The sequence below is a fragment of the Phocoena sinus genome, chromosome 5 (assembly GCF_008692025.1).
Source record: "Phocoena sinus isolate mPhoSin1 chromosome 5, mPhoSin1.pri, whole genome shotgun sequence".
Lineage (NCBI taxonomy): Eukaryota > Metazoa > Chordata > Mammalia > Artiodactyla > Phocoenidae > Phocoena > Phocoena sinus.
Window position 1 is genome coordinate 68,501,282 of NC_045767.1, and position 25,468 is coordinate 68,526,749.

Sequence of the window (25,468 nt, forward strand, 5' to 3'; positions counted from 1 at the left end):
GAGAGCTAACACCTATCCTTCCCAAACTCTTCCAAAATATAGCAGAGGAAGAAACACTCCCAAACTCATTCTACGAGGCTACCATCACCTGATACCAAAATCAGGCAAAGATGTCACAAAAAAAGAAAACTACAAGCCAATATCACTGATAAACATAGATGCAAAAATCCTCAACAAAGTACTAGCAAACAGAATCCAACAGCACATTAAAAGGATCATTCACCATGGTCAAATGCGGTTTATCCCAGGAATGCAAGGATTCTTCAATATATGCAAATCAGTCAATGTGATATACCACATTAACAAATTGAAGAATAAAAATCATATGATCATCTCAATGGATGCAGAAAAAGCTTTTGACAAAATTCAACACTGATTTATAATAAAAAAATATCCAGTAAGTAGGCATGGGGGAACTTAACTCAACATTATCTAGGCCATATATGACAAACCCACAGCCAGCATCATTCTTAATGGTGAAAAACTGAAACATTTCCTCTAAGATCAGGGACAAGAAAAGAATACCCACTCTCACCACTATTATTCAACATAGTTTTGGAAATTTTAGCCACAGCAATCAGAGATGAAAAAGAAATAAATGGAATCCAAACTGGAAAAGAAGAAGTAAAGCTGTCATTGTTTGCTGATGACATTATACTATATATAAAGAATCCTAAAGATGCTACCAGAAAACTACTAGAGCTAATCAATGAATTTGGTAAAGTAGCAGGATACAAAATTAATGCACAGAACTCTCTTGCATTCCTATACACTAATGATGAAAAATCTGAAAGGGAAATTAAGGAAACACTCCCACTCACCATTGCAACAAAAAGAATAAAATATCTAGGAATAAACCTACCTAAAGAGACAAAAGACCTGTATACAGAAAACTATAATATGCTGATGAAAGAAATTAAAATGACACAAACAGATGGAGATATATACCCTGTTCTTGGATTGGAAGAATCAACATTGTGAAAATGACTATGCTACCCAAAGCAACCTACAGATTCAATTCAATCCCTATCAAACTACCAATGGCATTCTTCACAGAATTAGAACAAAAAATTTCACAATTTGTATGGAAACAAAAAAGACCCTAAACAGCAAAAGCAGTCTTGAGAAAGAAAAATGGAGCTGGAGATTCAGGCTCCCTGACTTCAGGCTATACTACAAAGCTACAGCAATCAAGACAGTATGGTACTGGCACAAAAACAGAAATATAGATCAATGGAACAGGATAGAAAGCCCAGAGATAAACCTACGCATATATGGTCACCTTATGTTTGATAAAGGAGGCAAGAATATACAATGGAGAAAAGATAGCCTCTTCAATCAGTGGTGCTGGGAAAACTGGACAGCTGTATGTTAAAGAATGAAATTAGAACAACCTAACACCATACACAAAAATAATTTCAAAATGGATTAAAGACTTAAATGTAAGGCGAGACACTATCAAACTCTTAGAGGAAAACATAGGCAGAATGCTCTATGACATAAATCACAGCAAGATCCTTTTTGACCCACCTTCTAGAGAAATGGAAATAAAAAGAAAAATAAACAAATGAGACCTAATGACACTTAAAAGCTTTTGCACAGCAAAGGAACCATAAACAAGACGAAAAGACAGCCCTCAGAATGGGAGAAAATATTTGCAAAAGAAGCAACTGACAAAGGATTAACTTCCAAAATTTACAAGCAGCTCATGCAACTCATTATCAATGAAACAAACAACCCAATCCAAAAATGGGCAGAAGACCTAAACAGACATTTCTCCAAAGAAGATATACAGAGCTTCCCTGGTGGCGCAGTGGTTGAGAGTCCGCCTGCCAATGCAGTGGACACGGGTTTGTGCCGCAGTCCAGGAATATCCCACATGCCGCAGGGCAGCTAGGCCCGTGAGCCATGGCCACTAAGCCTGCGCATCCAGAGCCTGTGCTCCGCAACGGGAGAGGCCACAACAGTGAGAGGCCCGCGTACCGCAAAAAAAAAAAAAAAAGAAGATATACAGATTGCCAACAAACACATGAAAGGATGCTCAACATCACTAATCATTAGAGAAATGCAAATCAAAACTACAATGAGGTACACCTTACATAGGTCAGAATGGCCATCATCAAAATATCTATAAACAATAAATGCTGGAGAAGGGTGTGGAGAAAAGGGAACTCTCTTGCACTGTTGGTGGGAATGTAAATTGATAGAGCCACTATGGAGAACAGTATGGAGGTTCCTTAAAAACTGAAACTAGAACTACCATATGACCCAGTAATCCCATTACTGGGCATATACCCTGAGAAAACCATAATTCAAAAAGAGTCATGTACCACAATGTTTATTGCAGCACTATTTACAATAGCCAGGACATGGAAGCAACCTAAGTGTCCATTGACAGAAGATGTGGCCCATATATACAATGGAATATTAGTCAGCCATAAAAAGAAATGAAATTGAGTTAGTTGTAGTGAGGTTTGGACCTAGAGTCTGTCATACAGAGTGAAGTAAGTCAGAAAGAGAAAAACAAATGACATATGTTAACACATATATGTGGAATCTAAAAAAAAAAAATGGTACTGATGAACCTAGGAGTAGGACAGGAAGAAAGATGCAGATGTAGAGAATGGACTTGAAGACATGGGTACAGGGAAAGGTAAGCTGGGATGAAGTGAGACAGTGGCATGGACATATATAAACTACCAAATGTAAAAGAGATAGCTAGTAGGAAACAGCCACATAACACAGGGAGATTAGCTTGGTGCTTTGTGACCACCTAAAGGGGTGGGATAGGGAGGGTGGGAGGGAAATGCAAGAGGGAGGGGATATGGGGATATATGTGTATGTATAGCTGATTCACTTTGTTATACAGCAGAAACTAACACCACTATGTAAAGCAATTACACTCCAATAAAGATTCTAAAGAACAAAAGAAAAGGTTTGTCATACATATCTCTATTAATATCTGTGTCCCAGGTAAGGAGACAATGAAGATGCTCAACAGGTCAGGAGAGATTTTATTTTAATTTATATATTTTACTTAAATTTTTAATTTAATTTAATTCTATTCTGTTTTATTATTTTATTGTATATTATTTTATTTTTAGTGTAGGGGATACATAACAACAAAACTCTTTAGTAAAATAGAACCTCATGCATCATGTCAGAAAGATGAATCACTTTTCTTCCCTCCCACTGTCCCTGGAACATCCACCTGCTATTGAGTGCATTGCTGAGCTGTGCTTCCTTTTGGTTATTTGTATGCATTTGTCTTTGTACCCTCAGCAGCTAGGTCAGACAACAACTCAGATCTAAATTTAATTAAACTAAAAATTAGACATTTAAAATTTTGCAAGGATACTCTACTTCCTCTTGATTTTTTGGATATAGATGAAGAATGGGATGAAAATTAACAATGCCACTGAAAAATCATGGGAAATATGAATTTAAAGTAAAACGTGTCCTATTCAAGTTTGATTCACTTCACTTTATGCAGGGATTACTATGTGGACGTCATTGGCTTACATTTGAGAGTGAGAAGACAAGGTAAAACATAGTGGCCACTTGCAAAGGAAGAAACACATATATATGTTTGAATGATATTTTTCCTGATGCCCCACAATTCACTCCTGAGGCCCAAACTTCTAAGGAGAGTGGCCCTAAGTACCCTACATTTAAAAGACACTTGCTTTCTTTAAAGCTGACATTTGGAACCATGACATCTTTTCCAGAATGTACTAAAAGGGAGTGTAACCAGGCAGGTTATAACAAGCGCCATTACAAATGTAGGAAATTCTATGGAATCGTAGAGAATGGAACCATCTGTTCTTACTGGGGTGATCATTCACTCATTCATTCATTTACTCATATACTCATTCATTCCATAAATATTTATTGAACACATTTAATGCCTCAGGCACTGTGAAAAATGCAAGGATAAAGAGGTGAATAAGAGATCTTTGGTCTTTGCCTTCAGAAAACTTACATTGTGTGTGACCATGAAGAACAACTAGTATTGTAAAATGCAGAGATACGAGTAGCAGATTCCAGGTGAAGCAAAGGGAACAGTATGAGAAAGGGCATTGTAGATCAGAATGTCTGATAAGGTGAATAAAGAAGGCTGGCAAAGGTAGGTTTGATGTAAGGTTGATTTTTGTAGAGGAAGAGTATAAGAAAATCATGTTCCTATTTTAATATGGAATAAAAACTTTACCTCTCTCTCAACTATTAAGTTAAACTTATCACTACACGTACATTTTTGGGTATACATATTGAAATTTTTTGTGCAGTGACCACTCTTAGTATCAGCTTTCTCATCTGTGAAGAGAAAGGCTAGCTGCATAGCTCGGAATTCACACACTAGCTATCTGTGGTATATTACTAGTCAAAGACATACTCCAAAAATTTCTATATGAGTTGACATTATTAAAAATATGAGACTATACATAAATATATAAATATACATGAATATATAACCATTTACCTTGAAAAATACGAACATATGACAACACTGGGTCTAATTTATCGCATGGCAATAATTGGATGAAGCTGATAAAAGCTGCCTCTTTTAGAGTGGTTGTGATTTTTCTCATTTGCCTTAGCTTTCATCTTCCCTGTTACCTGATGTACTCATTTGCATAACCTGCCTGCCCACTGTTAGTATTTGAATTAGAAACATTGACAAAGGATTCTGGATATGCCTTTCAATGTTAAGTGTCCGTGGTTCTGTGCCTCATTTTATTTCATACTTTACAATGTATTCTTCCAGAAATAACCAGGAAAGTCTTGTTAAGCCTGGCAATATTCTAAAAAATCCTTGGGGAACAAAAATATTTCCATTGAAATACTGACGTGGGGATAAAGGAACTCTTGTACACTCTTCCTGGGAATATAAATTGGTTCAGCCACTATGGAAAACAGTGTAGAAGTTCCTCAAAAAATTAAAAATAGAGCTACCATATGATCCAGAAATTCCACTTCTGGATATATATACCCAAAGGATATGAAGACAGGATCTTGAAAAGAAAGCTGCACTCCCATGTTTACTGCAACATTATTCACAATAGCTAAGATATGGAAATAACCTAAGTGTCTGTCAGTGAATGACTGGATAAAGAAGATGTGGTATATATATTATTTCTCATAAGTTATATCTATGAGAAAGAAGGAAATTCGAGACAATATGGATGAACTTTGAGGGCATTATGCTAAGTAAGATAAATCAGACAGAGAAAGACAAGCACTGTATGCTCTCATTTATATGTGGATCTTAAAAAGCCAAACTCATAAAAACAGAGTAGAATGATGGTTACCAGAGGCTGGGGTGTGGGGGGAACTGTGAAGATGTTGTTTAAGGGTATAAACTTGTAACTAGTAGATAAATAAGTTCTGGAGATCTAATGTACAATGTAGTAATTACAGACAACACTGTATTATAACTTCAAAACTGCTTAAGAAATGAAATTTCTTCACAAAAAAGAAATGATAATTATGTGATGTGATAGAGGTGTTATCTAATGCTACGGTGGCAATCCTATTGCACTACATAAATATATTAAATCAATACATTGTACACCTGAAAATTACACCATGTCATATGTCAGTTCTATCTCAATAAAATAAAATTTTTACGAAAAATATTTTATGGATGCTGTTTTTACCACTGGAAGTCCTTTGTTAAACTAATATTTTTGGTTAAGTAGGCCGAATGTCTTCCTTTCCAGTATTCATTAATTGTAAACTGTGTTGGGAGAATAATAATTGCTCTAACTGAGGTAACAAGACAGAAAACAAAGCTGACTCCTGAAAGGAGCTGAAGAAGGAAATACCTTCATACTTTTTACCATATCCATTCTTCACACTATTAGTAAAAGAATATAGATAAATCAAAAGCCAGGAATTACTAACATTATTGAATAATACTCCCACCAAGTACTTTACATAGATGATTTCATTGCTAATTCCCACTTGTCATATGAGATTGAAAATATTATTATCTCTATTTTATGGATAAGAAAATTCAAACTTAGAGCTGTTAATAACTTTATACAAGACAATGTGGTTGGGTGTAGTCAAATTCCACAGTGTACTGACATAGCTCATCCATTGAGCTATTAAATGGAGCTATTAAAACCATCCATTGGCTGGTAAGCCCAATCATTGGTATTCACAAGATTTTCTATTTACTATATTCACTAAGTATTTTCCTCCCCCAAGCTGACATTATTTAAGCCCTGAAATAAGTTTATATCTGTTCTTCATCAAGTCCTTTCTGTATCTTATAGAATATACATGTAAAAGAATGAAAATTATACTGTAGAATCAATCAACTGCTATGAGAGGTGTCTACTTGAGTTGTCTTCAATCATATTTTAATCAGCATCTGAGAAACCCTAATTGCAGAGTGGATAGAGAGAGCTGGACACTGAATCGAATTATTTTGGCAACAAAAATGGCACAGAAATAGGATAGAAAAGAGAGTAAAACTCCATGTCACATATTCTTTAGTAGTTAACCTGTTAGTTGAGTGGTGATATAATGTCCAATTCAGGTTGAATTTAAGGTTATCAGTGTCTAGTTGTATTAATACATTATCTAGATATGAACTGATTGGTTTTTGATTGGTTTTTGAATAGTTTGGCTTGTATCAGCTGCACACACCAGGCAACATTACATTGCAGGACATGTTTTTACTCAAGAATTTATTTTTATAAATATGTTCCTTGCAAGAAAGTTATTGAGGCATACTCATAGAAAGAATGTATATCAGTTACTTAGTAGACAATTTCTTTATAATATGTGCTGTACATGCTTGGGAAATCTTAACTTTTGCATTTAAAAAATTATATCTCCAGATATTTTTGCAAACAATATTACTTAAAAGGGCATATTTTGCAACACAGGGTATTCCTAAGAGCCTCTGAAGATAGGAATGCTTGTTAAATTAGCATATTTTTGTTTCTACCAGGGTGTGCCAATTAGGTGGGTTCTATCATATTATCATCTTATTGATATTCTATATCATATATTCATCATCAACTCATCAGCATTCTTGATTCCCTAACTTTCAGATGAATCTTATTTGGATAAGGATAATAACTCATTGAAACAAGTTTGCTCCTAGTGGAATTTTTCTCTCCATGATAGTTTTTCTAATGGAGTTTCTTTGTTTGTTAAATAAATTTAGGTGATAGAATGGAGCCTCCAATATAATTTTGGGCTCTATTATCTTCTTAAGTTTCCACACAAATTGTAATATAAAAATTGAAGAAAACCTTTGTAATAAATAGGAGAAAATATTTTATTAGGATCTAAGTGTTTTCTACTTGTAGCCTCTGGTCTATAATTGACTTACTCTGGTATTTAACTTCTTCTTACTTGTTTTATTGGGCAATTCCTCAATCGTCCATTACCTCTTTGGAGGGAATTTTTGATTTTCTCTACCCTGTGTCTGATACTCTTACAACCTTGACAGGAATGCCTATTTCTTTTAATAAAGTCCTAATTTTATAATGTTGACATTAGCAATTTAAGTGGTACCTTCATTAAGAAGAAAAATAACTAAGATTTACTGAATACCTACTACATGTGAAAAACTGGACCACTCAAATTTGAGTTTATTAATTCATTAGTAACTGGATAAAAGACTTTGATTTATTTTGTTACTTAATCTGTAAGCTATTTTTTATCAGTTCAGAATGGTCTTTTCTGTGATTATTTACATTGTTGACACAATCTATTTAACTCTAGTCAACTTTGATGGGGCAAAGACCAAAAGTGGGGTTAAAGTGATAATGTCAAAATGACAATTGGTTCAAAATGGCTGGGGAACATTGAAGTTTTAAAAGTACCTACTGTCACTGAATTTAGGAGCCATTCTCTTACAGAAGTGGTGGTGTGTATCTGGGTTGGATGGGAGTGTTCCATTAACATAGGAACGGGGAGGAGGGACATAACACCCTTATGTGAGTAAACTTTTGGGGCATGTGGGACTTTTTAAGTCTTCTAAATACCTTTCAAGTTCAGACTCATTGCTTAGGCTCGTGACTTCATGTTGAGAGAAGAGATGTCTTCATTCTTGGTTAAGTGATAACTACCATAGATTCAGTGAGGTAGCATGCCCTAAAGAAAAGAGAGAAAACAAGGTGTTAATCTTGGTTCATGGAAAAAAAAAAAAAAGAGAGTTCATAAATCATCATTTTAAGTTCTTGGCTGAGACCCTCACTCCACCTCGTATTAAAGGACAGATTAATTAGGAGAAAAAGAAACAGAATTTTAAATACATGTATTCTTTCTGTACACAAGGAAGAGACCCAGAAAAAGTGAATGACTCCCCAAAATGGCTCAAGGTACCACCTTAAATACCATCTCCAGCTAAAGAAAAAAAAATGTTGGGTAGGAAAGGTCAGTATAAAGGTTACCAGGAAAAAGCACAGTATATAAAGTTATGGTAATTATATAGATTTAAATTGTTGCCTTCACCATTGATAAGTTTCTAGAGATTTTTTCTCATCCTCCACTTCCTGGTATAGAGAGGAAGGCACCCTTACAAATTTCTTCCTTAAAAATGTAAATGTTTCTTACAGAAGGGTAACTTTTACTAGGTTTTCAGAGCTTCTCCTGGGTCTGCAATGTCTTAAAAATAACCAGCTTAAAATAATCCTTATGCCAAAGAGACATATCTGGGAATGGAAAATTCTGCTCCCCTTCAATATGAATAAAAGACACAGTTTTGTGGGAGATAGTGATTGTTTCTTCCATAAATATGGAAGAAACAGATTTGCTTCACATATTCAATTCTCCCATATGTCCTGCTGAGCCTTTGGTAAGATTAGGTCAGCAATAACGCAAATACAACAAGCTGTTAGACAAGTGCAGTATCATTTTGTTTCAGTTATTCTTTATGCAGAAAGATTTCGTATAGTTGATTTTTCCAAGATCAATGAATCGTAAGCAAATGTCACAAACCTTTACATTTTGAACTAAATGATGTTGTAACTGTGAAAGCAAATACACACGGAAAAGATTTTTAAAGAGAATTTTCCCTGGTATAAATAGGGAGAGATCTTTTTTTTCCCCTCCCTTTTCTTAGAGCATTTTTCTTTAGAAAACTTGTCATTTATTTCTCTTTGAGATGTACGTAAATGTTTTTAAAAGCTAAATAAGACTTTTTGCCAGTTTTAAAACCTTTCTCAAAGATCTGGGAGTCATCTCTGAAATATAATCATCAAGGAAGATAGCCTCATAGCCCCCTATTTCCCAGTTTCTGTGGGGAGGTAGGAGCATAAATTTAGCTAGTGCTTGGCTACATGATACAAACCCCTTGTCAAAAAGGTATGAGAAATTTATTTTTCCTTTGGATAAAGTCAATTAGCTTTAGAAGGCCACCCCAATGACCAGGTGTTAGGATGAACTGTGTGGACAAACAGTGCTGTCAAGTCCTTTTATTGAAGACTAGTTATTGTTTATCTCAAGAATATCAATCTAGCAGGCTGTATCTGCTTGGCTATATAAAAGTGGTGAGGTTATTGTTTTTTTAGGTCTTTGGAATCCCTTTGGCAGATTGCCTAAGAAACCCATCACATTTTGCTTTAATGCTTATTCAATAATAAAAATATTTTCTTTCTTTTTTGGAGAGCTTTTGGGTTGACAGGGGATTTTGTTTTTAATTGTATTTCCCCAACATCACACACATTTGATTATGTCACTATTTTATTTAAACTTTTTGGATGGCTTTCTCTTATTCACGAGACTAAGTCCAAATCCCTGGTATGGGTTCTACCATGTAGCACTAACATATCTTTTAGCTTCATCTCCTAGTGCTGCCTACATACAAGCCACCGCAAAATGCTCAACATTGTCCTGTCTCCTGAGCATGTTATGCAAATTCAAATATTCATCCAAAAGCAGAATGGCAGAGTAAAAAGCTGGATGGAAAATTTTCCTAGCAAAATAACAATTTAACTGGTGAAAATTATAAAAATAAATTATTTAAAGCCTCTGGAAATTGTCCTAATGGCCGGAATGGATACATGATATAGAAATACAAGATATAAGAAACACAGGAAGTAGAAAAATATTAATTCAAGAACAGCTGCTAAATCTTGGTAAGAACATGAGTCTTTGACATTCAAACTGTGAATTGTTCCCTTACATCCTTTCCTACAGCTCCCTGTTATGGGAACTTTAACCCAGTGCTCTTCTCGGGGCAAGTGCAGTCAAGAATACTGGGCTGCTTTTCCCACTAGATCCCAGTCTAGGGCTGGGAAATCAAGCTTAAAGAATCCAAGGAAGATATGATGAAAATGTGTCATCAAATAAATAATATCAGTAAAGGGACAGAGACCATTAAAAATAGAAATTCTGGAGTTGAAAAGAACAACTGATAATTAAAGATTCACTAGAGGCACTCAACAGTAAATTTTAGCTGCTCTCAAAAGGAAAATCAACAAAGGCGGTAAAGAGATGAACAGATTATTTAATTTAAAGGACAGAAAGAAAAAAGAATGAAGGACAATAAACAGTGTTTCTGAAAAGTGTGGGACACATGTATAACTTTGAAACAACCAGAAGACAAGTCAATCTACCCAATGGACTCATAAATGGAGAAAAAATAATGAGCAGAAAGTATAATTAATGAAAAGCACACATGAGTTCTAACATAACAGTACTTTCAAAGAAGTGTTTATTGGCTTAATTTATCAATTAGAAAGAGACTTTTAGATTGAATTAAAAATAAGGCCCAGCAATTTTTTTCAAGATCTTTTTCTTAAAAGTATACTAAAGGTTAAAAATAAAAGTGTTAAAAAAGGATACCATGCAAATAGGAATCATCATAAAAATGGAGGTAATAACCTTAATAATTGTCAAAATAGAATTTAATGTGAAAAAGAAAATGGGTCAAAGAAAAGAGATCTTATAAAAGGTACAATAGATGAAGAAGTTATATTCATCATAAACATGAAGTATAAACTACTTCAAGCATATATTAATAACTTTTGATGGAACCACAGGGTAAATGTAAATCAGGAATTGTAACTGGAAATTTTAACATACTTCTCTCAGAAACATTGTGATAAAGCAGTCAAAAATAGACTTGATTGAATATTAAAAACTTTCAACAAATAAAGGAAGCCTTGAATTAGCTTCCTGTCTAATTATTTTGAGGTAGGCTTTCTTGTTTCTTCAAAAAATAAACATCTGCCTGAAGTACATTCAAATATTTAGGAATCATTTATTGAAAGGTGAAAAATTCTGCCACAAGAATGCAACCTCGGAGGAGCTTCAAGATGGCGGAAGGGTAAGACGCGGAGATCACCTTCCTCCCCACAGATACATCAGAAATACTTCTACACATTGAACAACTCCTACAGAACACCTACTGAACGCTGGCAGAAGATCTCAGACCTCCCAAAAGGCAAGAAACTCCCCACGTACCTGGGTAGGGCAAAAAAAAGAAAAAACAGAGACAAAGAATAGGGACATGACCTGCACCAGTGGGAGGAAGCTGTGAAGGAGGAAAGGTTTCCACACACTAGGAAGCCCCTTCACTGGTGGAGACTGGGAGTGGCGGAGCGGGGGAAGCTTCGGAGCCGTGGAGGAGAGCGCAGCAACAGGGGTGCGGAGGGCAAAGCAGAGAGATTCCCGCACATAGGATCGGTGCCGACCAGCACTCGCCAGCCCGAGAGGCTTGTCTGCTCACCCACTGGGGCTGGCGGGGCTGGGAGCTGAGGCTTGGGCTTCCGTCGGAGAGGACGGGCTGGCGGCGTGAACACAGCCTGAAGCGGTTAGTGCACCACGGCTAGCCGGGAGGGAGTCTGGGAAAAAGTCTGGAGCTGCCGAAGAGGCAAGAGACTTTTTCTTGCCTCTTTGTTTCCTGGTGCGTGAGGAGAGGGGATTAAGGGCGCCACTTAAAAGAGCTCCAGAAACGGGCGCGAGCCGCGGCTATCAGCACAGACCCCAGAGACGGACATGAGACGCTAAGGCTGCTGCTGCTGCCACCAAGAAGCCTGTGGGCGAGCATAGGTCACTCTCCACACCTCCCCTCCCAGGAGCCTGTGCAGCCCGCCACTGCCAGGGTCCTGTGATCCAGGGACAACTTCCCCGGGAGAACGCACAGTGCGCCTCAAGCTGGTGCAACGTCATGCTGGCCTCTGCTGCCGCAGGCTTGCCCTGCACTCCATACCCCTCCCTCGCCCCGGCCTGAGTGAGCCAGAGCCCCTGCAGCAGCTGCTCCTTTAACCCCGTCCTGTCTGAGTGAAGAACAGACGCCCTCTGGCGACCTACACGCAGAGACGGGTCCAAATCCAAAGCTGAACACCGGGAGCTGTACCAACAAAGAAGAGAAAGGGGAATTTCTCCCAGCAGCCTCAGGAGCACCGGATTAAAGCTCCACAATCAACTTAATGTACCCTGCATCTGTGGAATAAATGAATAGATGACAAATCATCCCAAATTGAGGGGGTGGACTTTGGGAGCAAAGATATATTATTTTTTCCCCTTTTTCTCTTTTTGTGAGTGTATATGTGTATGCGTCTGTGTGTGATTTTGTCTGTATAGCTTTGCTTTCACCATTTGTCCTAGGGTTCTGTCTGTCTGTTTTTCTTACTTTAAAAATTTTTCTTCTTAATAATTATTTTTTATTTTAATAACTTTTAAATTTAATTTTACTTTATTTTATTTTATTTTATTTTATCCTCTTTCTTTCTTTCTTATTCTGAGCCGTGTGGATGAAAGGCTTTTGGTGCTCCAGCCAGGAGTCGGTGCTGTGCCTCTGAGGTGGGAGAGCCAACTTCAGGACACTAGTCCATCAGAGACCTCCCAGCACCACGTAATATAAAACGGCGAAAATCTCCCAGAGATCTCCATCTCAGCACCAAGACCCAGCTACACTCAATGACCAGCAAGCTACAGTGCTGGACACCCTATGCCAAACAACTAGCAAGACAGGAACACAGCCCTGTCCAGTAGCAGAGAGGCTGCCTAAAATCATAACAAGGCCACAGACATCCCAAAACACACCACCAGACGTAGACCTTCCCACCAGAAAGACAAGATCCAGCCTCATCCACCAGAACACAGGCACTAGTCCCCTCCACCAGGAAGCCTACACAACCCACTGAACCAACCTTAGCCACTGGGGACAGACACCAAAAACAAGGGGAACTATGAACCTGCAGCCTGTGAAAAGGAGACCCCAAACACAATAAGATAAGCAAAATGAGAAGACACAAAAACACACAGCAGATGAAGGAGCAAGTTAAAAACCCATGAGACCTAACAAATGAAGAAGAAGTAGGCAGTCTACGTGAAAAAGAATTCAGAATAATGATAGTAAAGATGAGCCAAAATCTTGGAAATAGAATAGAGAAAATACAAGAAACGTTTAACAAGGACCTAGAAGAACTAAAGAGCAAACAAACAATGATGAACAACACAATAAATGAAATTAAAAATTCTCTAGAAGGGATCAATAGCAGAATAACTGAGGCAGAAGAATAGATAAGTGACCTGGAAGATAAAATAGTGGAAATTACTACTGCAGAGCAGAATAAAGAAAAAAGAATGATAAGAACTGAGGACAGTCTCAGAATTATAGGGGTCCCAGAAGAAGAAGAGAAAAAGAATGGGACTGAGAAAATATTTGAAGAGATTATAGTTGAAAACTTCCCTAATATGGGAAAGGAAATAGTTAATCAAGTCCAGGAAGTGCAGAGAGTGCCATACAGGATAAATCCAAGGAGAAACACAACAAGACACATATTAATCAAACTATCAAAAATTAAATACAAAGAAAACATATTAAAAGCAGCAAGGAAAAAAACAACAAATAACACGCAAGGGAATCCCCATAAGGTTAACAGCTGATCTTTCAGCAGAAACTCTGCAAGCCAGAAGGGAGTGGCAGAACATATTTAAAGTGATGAAGGAAAAAACCTACAACCAAGGTTACTCTACCCAGCAAGGATCTCATTCCGATTTCATGAAGAAATTAAAACTTTTACAAGCAAGCAAAAGCTGAGAGAGTTCAATGCCACCAAACCAGCTTTACAACAAATACTAAAGGAACTTCTCTAGGCAGGAAACACAAGAGAAGAAAAAGACCTACAATAAACAAACTCAAAACAATTAAGAAAATGGGAATAGGAACATATCGATAATTACCTTAAATGTAAATGGACTAAATGCTCCCACCAAAAGACACAGATTGGCTGAATGGATACAAAAACAAGACCCATATATATGCTGTCTACAAGAGACCCACTTCAGACCTAGGGACACATACAGACTGAAAGTGAGGGGATGGAAAAAGATATTCCATGCAACTGGAAATCAAAAGAAAGCTGGAGTAGCAATTCTCATATCAGACAAAATAGACTTTAAAATAAAGACTATTACAAAAGACAAAGAAGGACACTACATAATGATCAAGGGATCGATCCCAGAAGATATAACAATTTTAAATATTTATGCACCGAACACAGGAGCACCGCAATGCATAAGGCAAATGCTAACAGCCATAAAAGGGGAAATCAACAGTAACACAATCATAGTAGGGGACATTAACACCCCACTTTCACCAATGGACAGATCATCCAAAATGAAAATAATTAAGGAAACACAAGCTTTAAATGATACATCAAACAAGATGGACTTACTTGATATTTATAGGACATTCCATCCAAAAACAACAGAATACACATTCTTCTCAAGTGCTCATGGAACATTCTCCAGGATAGATCATATCTTGGGTCACAAATCAAGCCTTGGTAAATTTAAGAAAATTTAAATCGTATCAAGTATCTTTTCTGGCCACAACGCTATGAGACTAGATATCAATTACAGGAAAAGATCTGTAAAAAATACAAACACAGGCTAAACAATACACTACTTAATTACCAAGTGATCACTGAAGAAATCAAAGAGGAAATAAAAAAAATACCTAGAAACAAGGTGACAATGGAGACACGATGACTCAAAACCTATGGGTTGCAGCAACAGCAGTTCTAAGAGGGAAGTTTATAGCAATACAATCCTACCTTAAGAAATAGGAAACATCTCAAATAAACAACCTAACCTTGCAACAAAAGCAGTTAGAGAAAGAAGGACAAAAAACCCCAAAGTTAGCAGAAGGATAGAAATCATAAAGATCAGATCAGAAATAAATGAAAAAGAAATGAAGGAAACGATAGCAAAGATCAATAAAACTAAAAGCTGGTTCTTTGAGAAGATAAACTAAATTGATAAACCATTAGACAGACTCATCAAGAAAAAAAGGGAGAAGACTTAAATCAATAGAATTAGAAATGAAAAAGGAGAAGTAACAACTGACACTGCAGAAATACAAAGGATCATGAGAGATTACTACAAGCAACTCTAGGCCAAAAGTGGACAACATGGAAGAAATGGACAAATTCTTAGAAATGCACAACCTGCCGAGACTGAACCAGGAAGAAATAGAAAATATGAACAGACCAATCACAAGCACTGAAATTGAAACTGTGATTAAAATTCTTCCAACAAACAAAAGCCAAGGTCCAGATGGCTTCACAGGCTAATTCTATCAAACATTTAGAGAAGAGCTAACACCTATCCGTCTCAAACTCTTCCAAGCTATAGCAGAGAGAGGAACACTTCCAAACTCATTCTACAAGGCCACCATCACTCTGATACCAAAACCAGACAAAGGTTTCACAAAAAAAAGAAAACTACAGGCCAATATCACTGATAAACATAGATGCAAAATTCCTCAACAAAATACTAGGAAAAAGGATCCAAGAGCACATTGAAAGGATCATACACCATGATCAAGTGGGGTTTATCCCAGGAATGCAAGGATTCTTGAATATAGGCAAATCAATCAATGTGATATGCCATATTAACAAATTGAAGGATAAAATCCATGTGATAATCTCAATAGATGAAGAAAAAGCTTTGGACAATATTCAACATCCATTTATGATAAAAACCCTCCAGAAAGTAGGCATAGAGGGAACTTTCCCCAACATAATAAAGGCTACATATGACAAATCCACAGCCAACATTGTCCTCAATGGTGAAAAACTGAAACCATTTCCACCAAGATCAGGAAAAAGACAAAAGTTGCCCACTCTCACCACTATTGTTCAACATAGTTTTGGAAGTTTTAGCCATAGCAATCAGAGAGGAGAAAGAAATAAAAGGAATCCAAATTGGAAAAGAAGAAGTAAAGCTATCACTGTTCACAGATGACATGATACTATACGTAGAGAATCCTAAAGATGCTACCAGATAACTATTAGAGCTAATCATTGAATTTGGTAAAGTAGCAGGATACAAAATTAATGTGCAGAAATCCCTTGCATTCCTATACACTAATGATGAAAAATCTGAAAGTGAAATTAACACTCCCATTTACCATTGCAACATAAAGAATAAAATATCTAGGAATAAACCTACCTAAAGAGACAAAAGACCTGTGTCCAGAAAGTTATAAGACACTGATGAAAGAAATTAAAGATGATACAAATAGATGGAGAGATATATCATGCACTTGGATTGGAAGAATCAACATTGTGAAAATGACTATACTACCCAAAGCAATCTACAGATTTAATGCAATCCCTATCAAACTACCTTTGGCATTTTTCACAGAACTAGAACAAAAATTTCACAATTTGTATGGAAACACAAAAGACCCCGAATAGCCAAAGCAATCTTGAGAAAAATGGAGCTGGAGGAATCAGGCTCCCTGACTTCAGACTCTACTACCATGCTACAGTAATCAAGACAGTATGGTACTGGCACAAAAACAGAAATATAGATCAATGGAACAGGATAGAAAGCCCAGAGATAAACCCACACACATATGGTCACCTTATCTTTGATAAAGGAGGCAGGAATATACAGTGGAGAAGGGACAGCCTCTTCAATAAGTGGTGCTGGGAAAACTGGACAGGTACATGTATAAGTATGAAATTAGAACACTCCCTAATACCATAAACAAAAATAAACTCAAAATAGATTAAAGACCTAAATGTAAGGCCAGACACTATCAAGCTCTTAGAGGAAAATATAGACAGAACGCTGTACGACATAAGTCACAGCAAGATCCTTTTTGACCCACCTCCTAGAGAAATGGCAATAAAAACAAAAATAAACAAATGGGACCTAATGAAACTTCAAAGCTTTTGAACAGCGAAGGAAACCATAAACAAGACAAAAAGACAACCCTGAGAATGGGAGAAAATATTTGCAAATGAAGCAACTGACAAAGGATTAATCTCTAAAATTTACAAGCAGCTCATGAAGTTCAATATCAAAAAAACGAACAACCCAATCCAAAAATGGGCAGAAGATCTAAATAGACATTTCTCCAAAGAAGATATACAGATTGCCAACAAACACATGAAAGAATGTTCAACATCTTTAATCATTAGAGAAATGCAAATCAAAACTACACTGAGATATCATCTTACACCGGTCAGAATGGCCATCATCAAATAATCTAGAAACAATATATGCTGGAGAGGATGTGGAGAAAAGGGAACACTCTTGCACTGTTGGTGGGAATGTAAATTGATAGAGCCACTATGGAGAAAAGTATGTAGATTCTTTAAAAACCTAAAAATAGAACTACCATACGACCCAGCAATCCCACTCCTGGGCATATACCTTGAGAAAACCATAATTCAAAAAGAGTCATGTACCAAAATGTTCATTTCAGGTTTATTTACAATAGCCAGGACATGGAAGCAACCTAAGTGTCCACTGACAGATGAATGGATAAAGAAGATGTGGCACAAATATACAATGGAATATTACTCAGCCCCAAAAAGAAACGAAATTGAGTTATTTGTAGTGAGGTGGATGGACCTAGAGTCTGTCATACACAGTGAAGTAAGTCAGAAAGAGAAAAACAAATACCGTATGGTAACACATATATATGGAATCTAAGAAAAAAAAAAGGTTATGAAGAACCTAGGGGCAAGATGGGAATAAGGACACAGACCTACTAGAGAAGGGACTTAAGGATATGGGGAGGGGGAAGGGTTAGCTGTGACAAAGTGAGAGAGTGTCATGGACATATATACACTACCAAACGTAAAATAGATAGCTAGTGGGAAGCAGCCACATAGCACGGGGAGATCAGCTCAGTACTTTGTGACCACCTAGAGGGGTGGGATAGGGAGGTTGGGAGAGAGGGAGACGCAAGAGGGAAGAGATATGGGGACATATGTATATGTATAACTGATTCACTTTGTTATAAAGCAGAAATTAACACACCATTGTAAAGCAATTATACTCCAATAAAGATGTTAAAAAAAAAAATGCAACCTCGATCTTCTGCTTTCAATTCTTGTCCAAAGCATTTAAGAGTGGAGATCAGTAACTCCACTGAAGTTAATGTCTCACAGTAAAAATACAAGCTTTCTTCCAGAACCTTTGGCTGCAATTTGACGACTTTTATGAATCATGATTTGTTTACATATTTTTCTTTGCCCAAACAGCAAAAACAGTATTACCAACAATTGCAGATATTCCATTTCTGAAGAGAGGATCAAGCATTTATTTTCAGTTAAAGATTTTAATAGCAGAGAAAATTCAGGGGATTTTGAAGATTCTAAATGGTGCTCTCCAAATAGGAATTCTTTTTTGATGTCATCCAAGTACAAATAAGCTGAAATCTAGGAGTTGACTGCACAAAGAGATTTTAGTAGTTTCATATAGCTGCATGCTAATGAGAAAAGACAGCATCCCTAATGCTTCATGACCTTCTCTAACATTAGAAAACAAGCGTTTCTAGAGCGGGTGATATCGTTTATCACAGATACTGCTTCACTTTTTTTCCTGAATAAGCTACAAACCAGCTTACTCATTGCCAGGAAATATGGTTGTATCAAGGTCTCTCCAACTGTGAGCAGCTCTGTTTGACAATTGGAAATAGAGTATATGATATTGTAGGATGCTTTGTAGGAAGGGTTTGATTAGGATAGCTTGAATTCCCATGCTTTTTAAACGAAGCCATCTTCTCATGAGAAATACAAATACTGTGACATATTCTCAGGTTCTACACAGCTGAGCAGCTTTTGCAGCCTTAAGCACTTTAGGTGACCATTGGCAAAAAAAATTTTTTTTTTAAATACTATGGTTTTATGGCCAATCACGTTCTTCAGTGAAATGAAAATCAAAAGTAATTTCAATTTTATTTAACCTTCTTTACTTTGATGGTTTCCAACTTAAGTTATACCCAATATAAACAATGGCAAAAAGATGTGTTTTAATTAATTTACATCAACCAGAAACTATTCTAAATGAAATATGTTGTGAGTAATGACTATAGTCACATATGTATGCACAGTGGCATTTTAGGCCATTTAAAGCAAGGACATAAAAACATTGATGTAACATTTTCTTCATTTCTCAACGTGACAGAAAGATAAATCAAAGAAATTGGGGTGTGTGTGTGTGTGTGCACACGTGCGTGTGTGATTGTATGTGATATGTTTTCTGGGCTATGCCCTGTTCAGGGAATTCCTAATCACCATTCATAGATAAAAGATTAAAGCTCTTGATCCAGAGGAATTTTAAAGAGTCTACTTTTACCAAAATTGGGTACAAGATCAGAGATATGATTTGTAACTCAGATGTGAGGCTAGTCCTGCACCTCGTTGGCCTGGACTGGAGAGTGAGGGGTACTTAAAGAAATGTCACTGCGGGGCTTCCCTGGTGGCACAGTGGTTGAGAGTCCGCCTGCCAATGCAGGAGACGCGGGTTCGTGCCCCGGTCCAGGAGGATCCCACATGTCCCGGAGCGGCTGGGCCCGTGAGCCATGGCCGCTGAGCCTGCGCGTCCAGAGTCTGTGCTCTGCAACGGGAGAGGCCACAACAGTGAGAGGCCCGCGTACCGCAAAAAAAAAAAAAAAAAAATAATAATAATAATAATAATGTCGCTGCTTTCATTGAGTAATGCCCCCTTGCTCAAAAATCTGTAATTAATCTCTATTTTAGTCAGAATAAATCAAACTCCTTAATTTTGGCATTCAAGACACTCATGATTTCTAAGCTTATTTTCGACTGTTTTCTAGCAGAAAATCTACATTATAGCTAAAAGGAACTACTGAGTTATTGTATATATGTGTAGCACTTCATCACCTCCATTAAAAACATATTTTGTTCCATCCACACTCCTGTTTTTTTAAGGACTAAATATTTCTCATCTTTCACAATACAGTTTAAATAGTATGCCTTCTATATTGTTGGCCTTAAGTCGTTTACAAAAAAGTCTCTTCAACCTAGAGATTCTATTGAGATTTTTCTATGCAATTCTATTGATAGTATGAAAATTTTCACATTTTATCCTGTGTCTATCATATTTATGTATTTTTATTAACACTGTCCTTCTTGATTTATCCTTGTAAATTCTGCATCATTTCAGTGCTTTGCAAGCATTAGGCATTCATTAGCTATTTATTGAGTGAACGAATCAACAAGTGAAATAATAATGAAGAGTAATTTTTTTTTTCTTAATTATTCTTTAGTTTGGCTTATGTTGCTTGTCAACTCAAGTTAGCAACTACTCTTGCTGTCAGTAATTTCACAGTTGATTATCTGTTTAGCAGCACCTAATGAAAAAGCAATTCTTAGCTGAGAATACTGATTCAAAGAATGTTTGTTTTGCTGTAGTTGATGTTATGCAAATAACAAGTTTTTAATTGTCAAAATTTAGTAATATTAGATTTTTTTTAAAGGGCCTTGAAGTTCTAGTTAGACAGAATCACACAAATGTGAAGTCTTAGGGCTAAAAATTTTATGTTAAAGGCTATTTATGATTAATGCATAAGGATCTGTTGTAAACGAGGCACTGTGTACAGACTTTACATCAAACTACAGAAGAGCCCTTATATTAGATGTAACTCCATTCCTCAGATGAAGGTCTAAGGTCCACAGAGGTTAGGGAGTTTCATGTCATACAAGGATTGACTGTTAGTTTCAAGATTCATATCCAAGTCTGTTCTCTTTCCACTATAGTAAACTTGCTGTTAAATTTAATGCAGTTTTAACATTGGGGATGTTAGATATAGACTATTTGGTATAGTGAACAAAATCCTGAATCAGAAGTCCAACAATGAGGGCTCCAGGAAAGAAAAGAAGTTAAGCTGGAGTGGGTAGGGTTATGAAGAATTCATACTGGGAAGATAGAATATTATGATGTGTAAGAGCAAAATTCAAACGGTGCAACTAGTGTTAACAAACAACATAATTTGGGGCAAAGTCATAACATCTTTAAAATGAGATATTAAAAAAGAGCCTCTTCCTTTAATATAATGAGCCTCTTCCTTTAATATAAATTCATTTTTCCAATCATTCATTGTTTCAGAGCAGCAAAATCTCTCTTCCAGGCTACCGAATTGTTACCTTCTCATCCTCCTTCTCCCTTCCTCCTCTCTCTCCTCTTTTATCTGGTTTTGTTTTTATGTGTGAAAAACACTTTCAGGGTTTTTTCTAACTAAAATAATACATATGTTTGACACTTAGGAAATGTTCAATAAAGAATAGATTTTGGGGGAAATTTTTTTATCAACTTTAACTAAGATTGGGTATATTACTTGCTAGGGCTTCCATAACAAAATGTCATAGACCGGGTGGTTTAAACAACAGAAATTTACTTATTTTTTCACAATTCTGGAGGCTAGAGTTCCAAGATCAAGGTATCTGCAGGGATGGTTTCTTCTGAGGCTTCTCTCCTTTGCTTGCAGACGGCAGACTTCCCACTGTGTCCTCACATGGTCTTCCTTTTGTCTACGTTGTTTGTGTCCTAATTTCCTGCTCTTTTAAGGACACTAATCGTATTGGATTAGGATGCACCTTAAGGACTCCATTTTAATTTAATCACCTCTTTAAAGACTTCAGCACATCAATTTGGGGGACACAATTGAGTCCATAACACTCAGGGACTGGGAATATAATCCCAGGAAATAATATTTTAAGAAAAAGATTAAGGATATGTGATAGAAATACTGGAATGCCATGTTATGGAGAATGACTCCATACTATATATACAACTGAGGCATTAGCATCTTTGATCTGGTGAATTGTGAAAAGAGTGTTTTCCTCCCAGATAATTTTGGTTGTGATCAACCATTTAATAAGTACTTAAAAATTATACAATTAACAAAATGTAGAGTAATGTGGATTACTTTTACTTCATGAGAAAATTATAGGCATAAATGTGCCATTATATGCATGATCTAAACTCAGTTCAGCACCAGAAATTGTGTGATATTTTGTTCATACTGACTGGAATTCATCTCTTTTAACTCATTTCTACTTTTTTTTATCAACTCCTCAAGAAAACCACTAATCCTTAGAAAACCCTGAGACAGCGAAGAAGTTGCTTGTCTTTTCAAAGTGAGCCTGTGGATTCTTCCTAGTCACTTCCCTTTCACAGAGTTAACTAAGCCATTCCCATTTTAAATACCTGTCAAGAATCCAGACTTAGTGAAACATGAATCTTTTTAGCTTCTGTGATGGCATGTAGATGCTTTATTTCTATCTCATCTTTCTCAAGGGTGAATGGCTTCTTGCTTTGTTTGCTTCCCATGACTCAACAGAAGAACCATCTTCACTCTAAGGAAAAACACTAATGTATCACTATTAAAAGGAGGTTACAGAACCCTGTTTCACTTTTTTCCCTGCTTGCTTTCATCATCAGCTTTAAATCTTTCTTACTGAAGGTATTTCTGAAAGGAATTTGAACTTTCTCCTGTTGAAATATTTAAAATATGTTTTGAATATAATACTTTTTCTTTTATCCCTGATTCAACTATATTATTTGCCACTGCACAGCAAATATTGATTACTTGGTTATTTATAGTCTAACAGACAACACTTTTATTAAGAAGAATTTTTTCCCCTAATTATTAAAAGCTCATATGTTAGGGTCTTGAATTAACTTCCTTTAAGAAAATCATTTGGAAGCCCACATTTATTATTTTCTTTTTCATTTTGAAGATGAACTGTTCACTCTTTTCTAATTCACATAGTGCAGACATGTCCCTTATGCTTTTTTTTTTTTCAGTACGCGGGCCTCTCAGTGTTGTGGCCTCTCCCGTTGCGGAGCACCGGCTCCGGACGCTCAGGCTCAGCGGCCATGACTCACGGGCCTAGCCGCTCCGCGACATGTGGGATCTTCCCGGACCGCGGCATGAACCCGTGTCTCCTGCATCGGCAGGCGGACTCTCAATCACTGCACCACCAGGGAAGCCCGTCCCTTATGCTTTGCTGACACAGCAAACTTCTTTTCCGTGGTGAAAATTTGTTCACTTCGTTTTCTCTCCAACTGATCATTTTAGTTATGTTGCTAACAGCTAATATATACACACATAAAAACAAGACCAGATGAAAGAGGAGAGAGAAGAGGAAGAGGAGAAGGAGGATGAGAAGGTAACAATTTGGTAGGCTGGAAGAGAGTTTTTGCTGCTCTGAAACAATGAATGATTGGAAAAATGAGTTTATATTACAGGAAGAGGCTCGTTTATTCCTCCCCCAATCATTTATTGACTAACAAAACCTGAAACCAGTATAAGTCAACCACACACACACAGAATCTGCCTGTTCTCTTTATATCCCTGATAACCCATAGTAAACTTGGAATGACACATTTCTTCTGCATATACTTGCATTTCCCTGTGAAGCTTTGCAGATTGTTATACTGTGTATGAAATATGAAATGCTATAGGAGGCCAGGTACCTGAGAAAATCATGTTATAAAGCTATGCTGTGATTCATCTGCTTTGCCTGTTCCTGAAGATATAGGGCCCTACTATACCAAATCCAGATATAAATATTTTTTAAAATGTATTTTATATTGAGATTTGGTGACCTTTTTCTTAGATAGGCCAATATCAATTGCAATAAGTTTTAGGATGGGTTTCTTTTCCTTACACAGTCAGCCCTCTGAGTCTGTGGGTTCCACATCTGCAGAGTCAAACAAATGTGGATATTTGGTTATTTTTTTTTAATTCCATAACGTTCTAGAAAGCAAAATTTGCCATGCTGACAACTATTTACATAGCATTTACACTGTATTAGGTATTGTAAGTAACCCAGAGATGATTTAAAGTATACATAAAGGTGTGCATATGTTATGTGCAAACACTATGCCATTTTATTTAAGGGACTTGAGCATCAGCAGATTTTGGTATCTGTTGGGGGTCCTAGAACCAGTCCCCATGGGTACTGATGGAAACTGTATATCGAGTGACTCTTAAGAAGGAAACATATAAGGTATTTAAGGAGAAATATTAACCCTGGGTTTATGGATATAATATTGTCTTTCTGTTTGTTTGTTTCTGTTTTTTGGTATCCATTAACATGGGTGACTTAGCAAAGCAATTGTGTAATGCATGCCCTGGTAAATGTGCAGACACCTCTTCTGCAGTCTGGCTCTAATAAAGTATGAAATAGTAAAGAAAAAAATAAGTTGTTCCAGAAGACTAATACCAAGTGTTTCCTTCTCTTCTACATTAATTTCTGGTGTATTTAAAATGAGGAAATTGTCCTCTAAAGGGATGTAACAGAAATAAATCTGTTGTATACATAATGATATACCTTAGGAGCATGAGGCAGTCTCACCCTTGCTGTTGATGTCAAAAATTTTTCAGAAACATGACCTTTGGGATTATTTTCTTTTTCTTTTTCAAAATGAAGATAAAGCCTATTGTTATTGACTGAATAGTGTACCTCTCAGATTCATACGTTGAGGCCCTAACCCCTAATGCAACAGTATTTGGAGATAAGGCCTTTAAGGAGGTAATTAATAGATTACCTAATAGATAATCTAATATTAATAATCTAATATTACCAATCTAACAGAACTTGGATGCATGAACATAGAGAAAAGGCCATGTGAGGACACAGCAAGAAGGTGTCCATTTTCCAGGCAAAGAGAAAGGCCTCAAGAGTAACCAAACCTGCCCACACCCTGATTTTGGACTTCCGGCCTCCAGAACTGTGAGAATATAAATTTCCATCGTTTACACCACCCAATCTGTGATATTTTGTTGTGGCAGCTCTAGTTGACTAATACAGTCAGACTTTTGGTAATGTGGAACTTGCATCTTCTGAAGTCAAAGTACCATGGGGAAAATGTGCAAAGTGACATGTAAAGCTGCTCTTAAAGAAACGTTGCAAAATCCTGTCCTCTAGTCTTTCTCAGTCAACTTCACAATTTTCATTGTCTTTCCCCATGTAAGACAATAATTACCTAGGAATGTGTGTGGGGGGGTGCCTTGTATCAGGAGAGGTAGGCTAGGTCTGCGTGCCACCATGAACAAAAATAAGAAATATATTATTTTGTTTATGATCATGAGACAGCAGAAGGCTTCAATATGTAAAAGTGAAAATTAATACTTAGGAGAAAATAATCCAAAATACACTTAGAGGATGCTGGAATCTACATGATTAATATTCAAAGAAATACATGGAAGAGA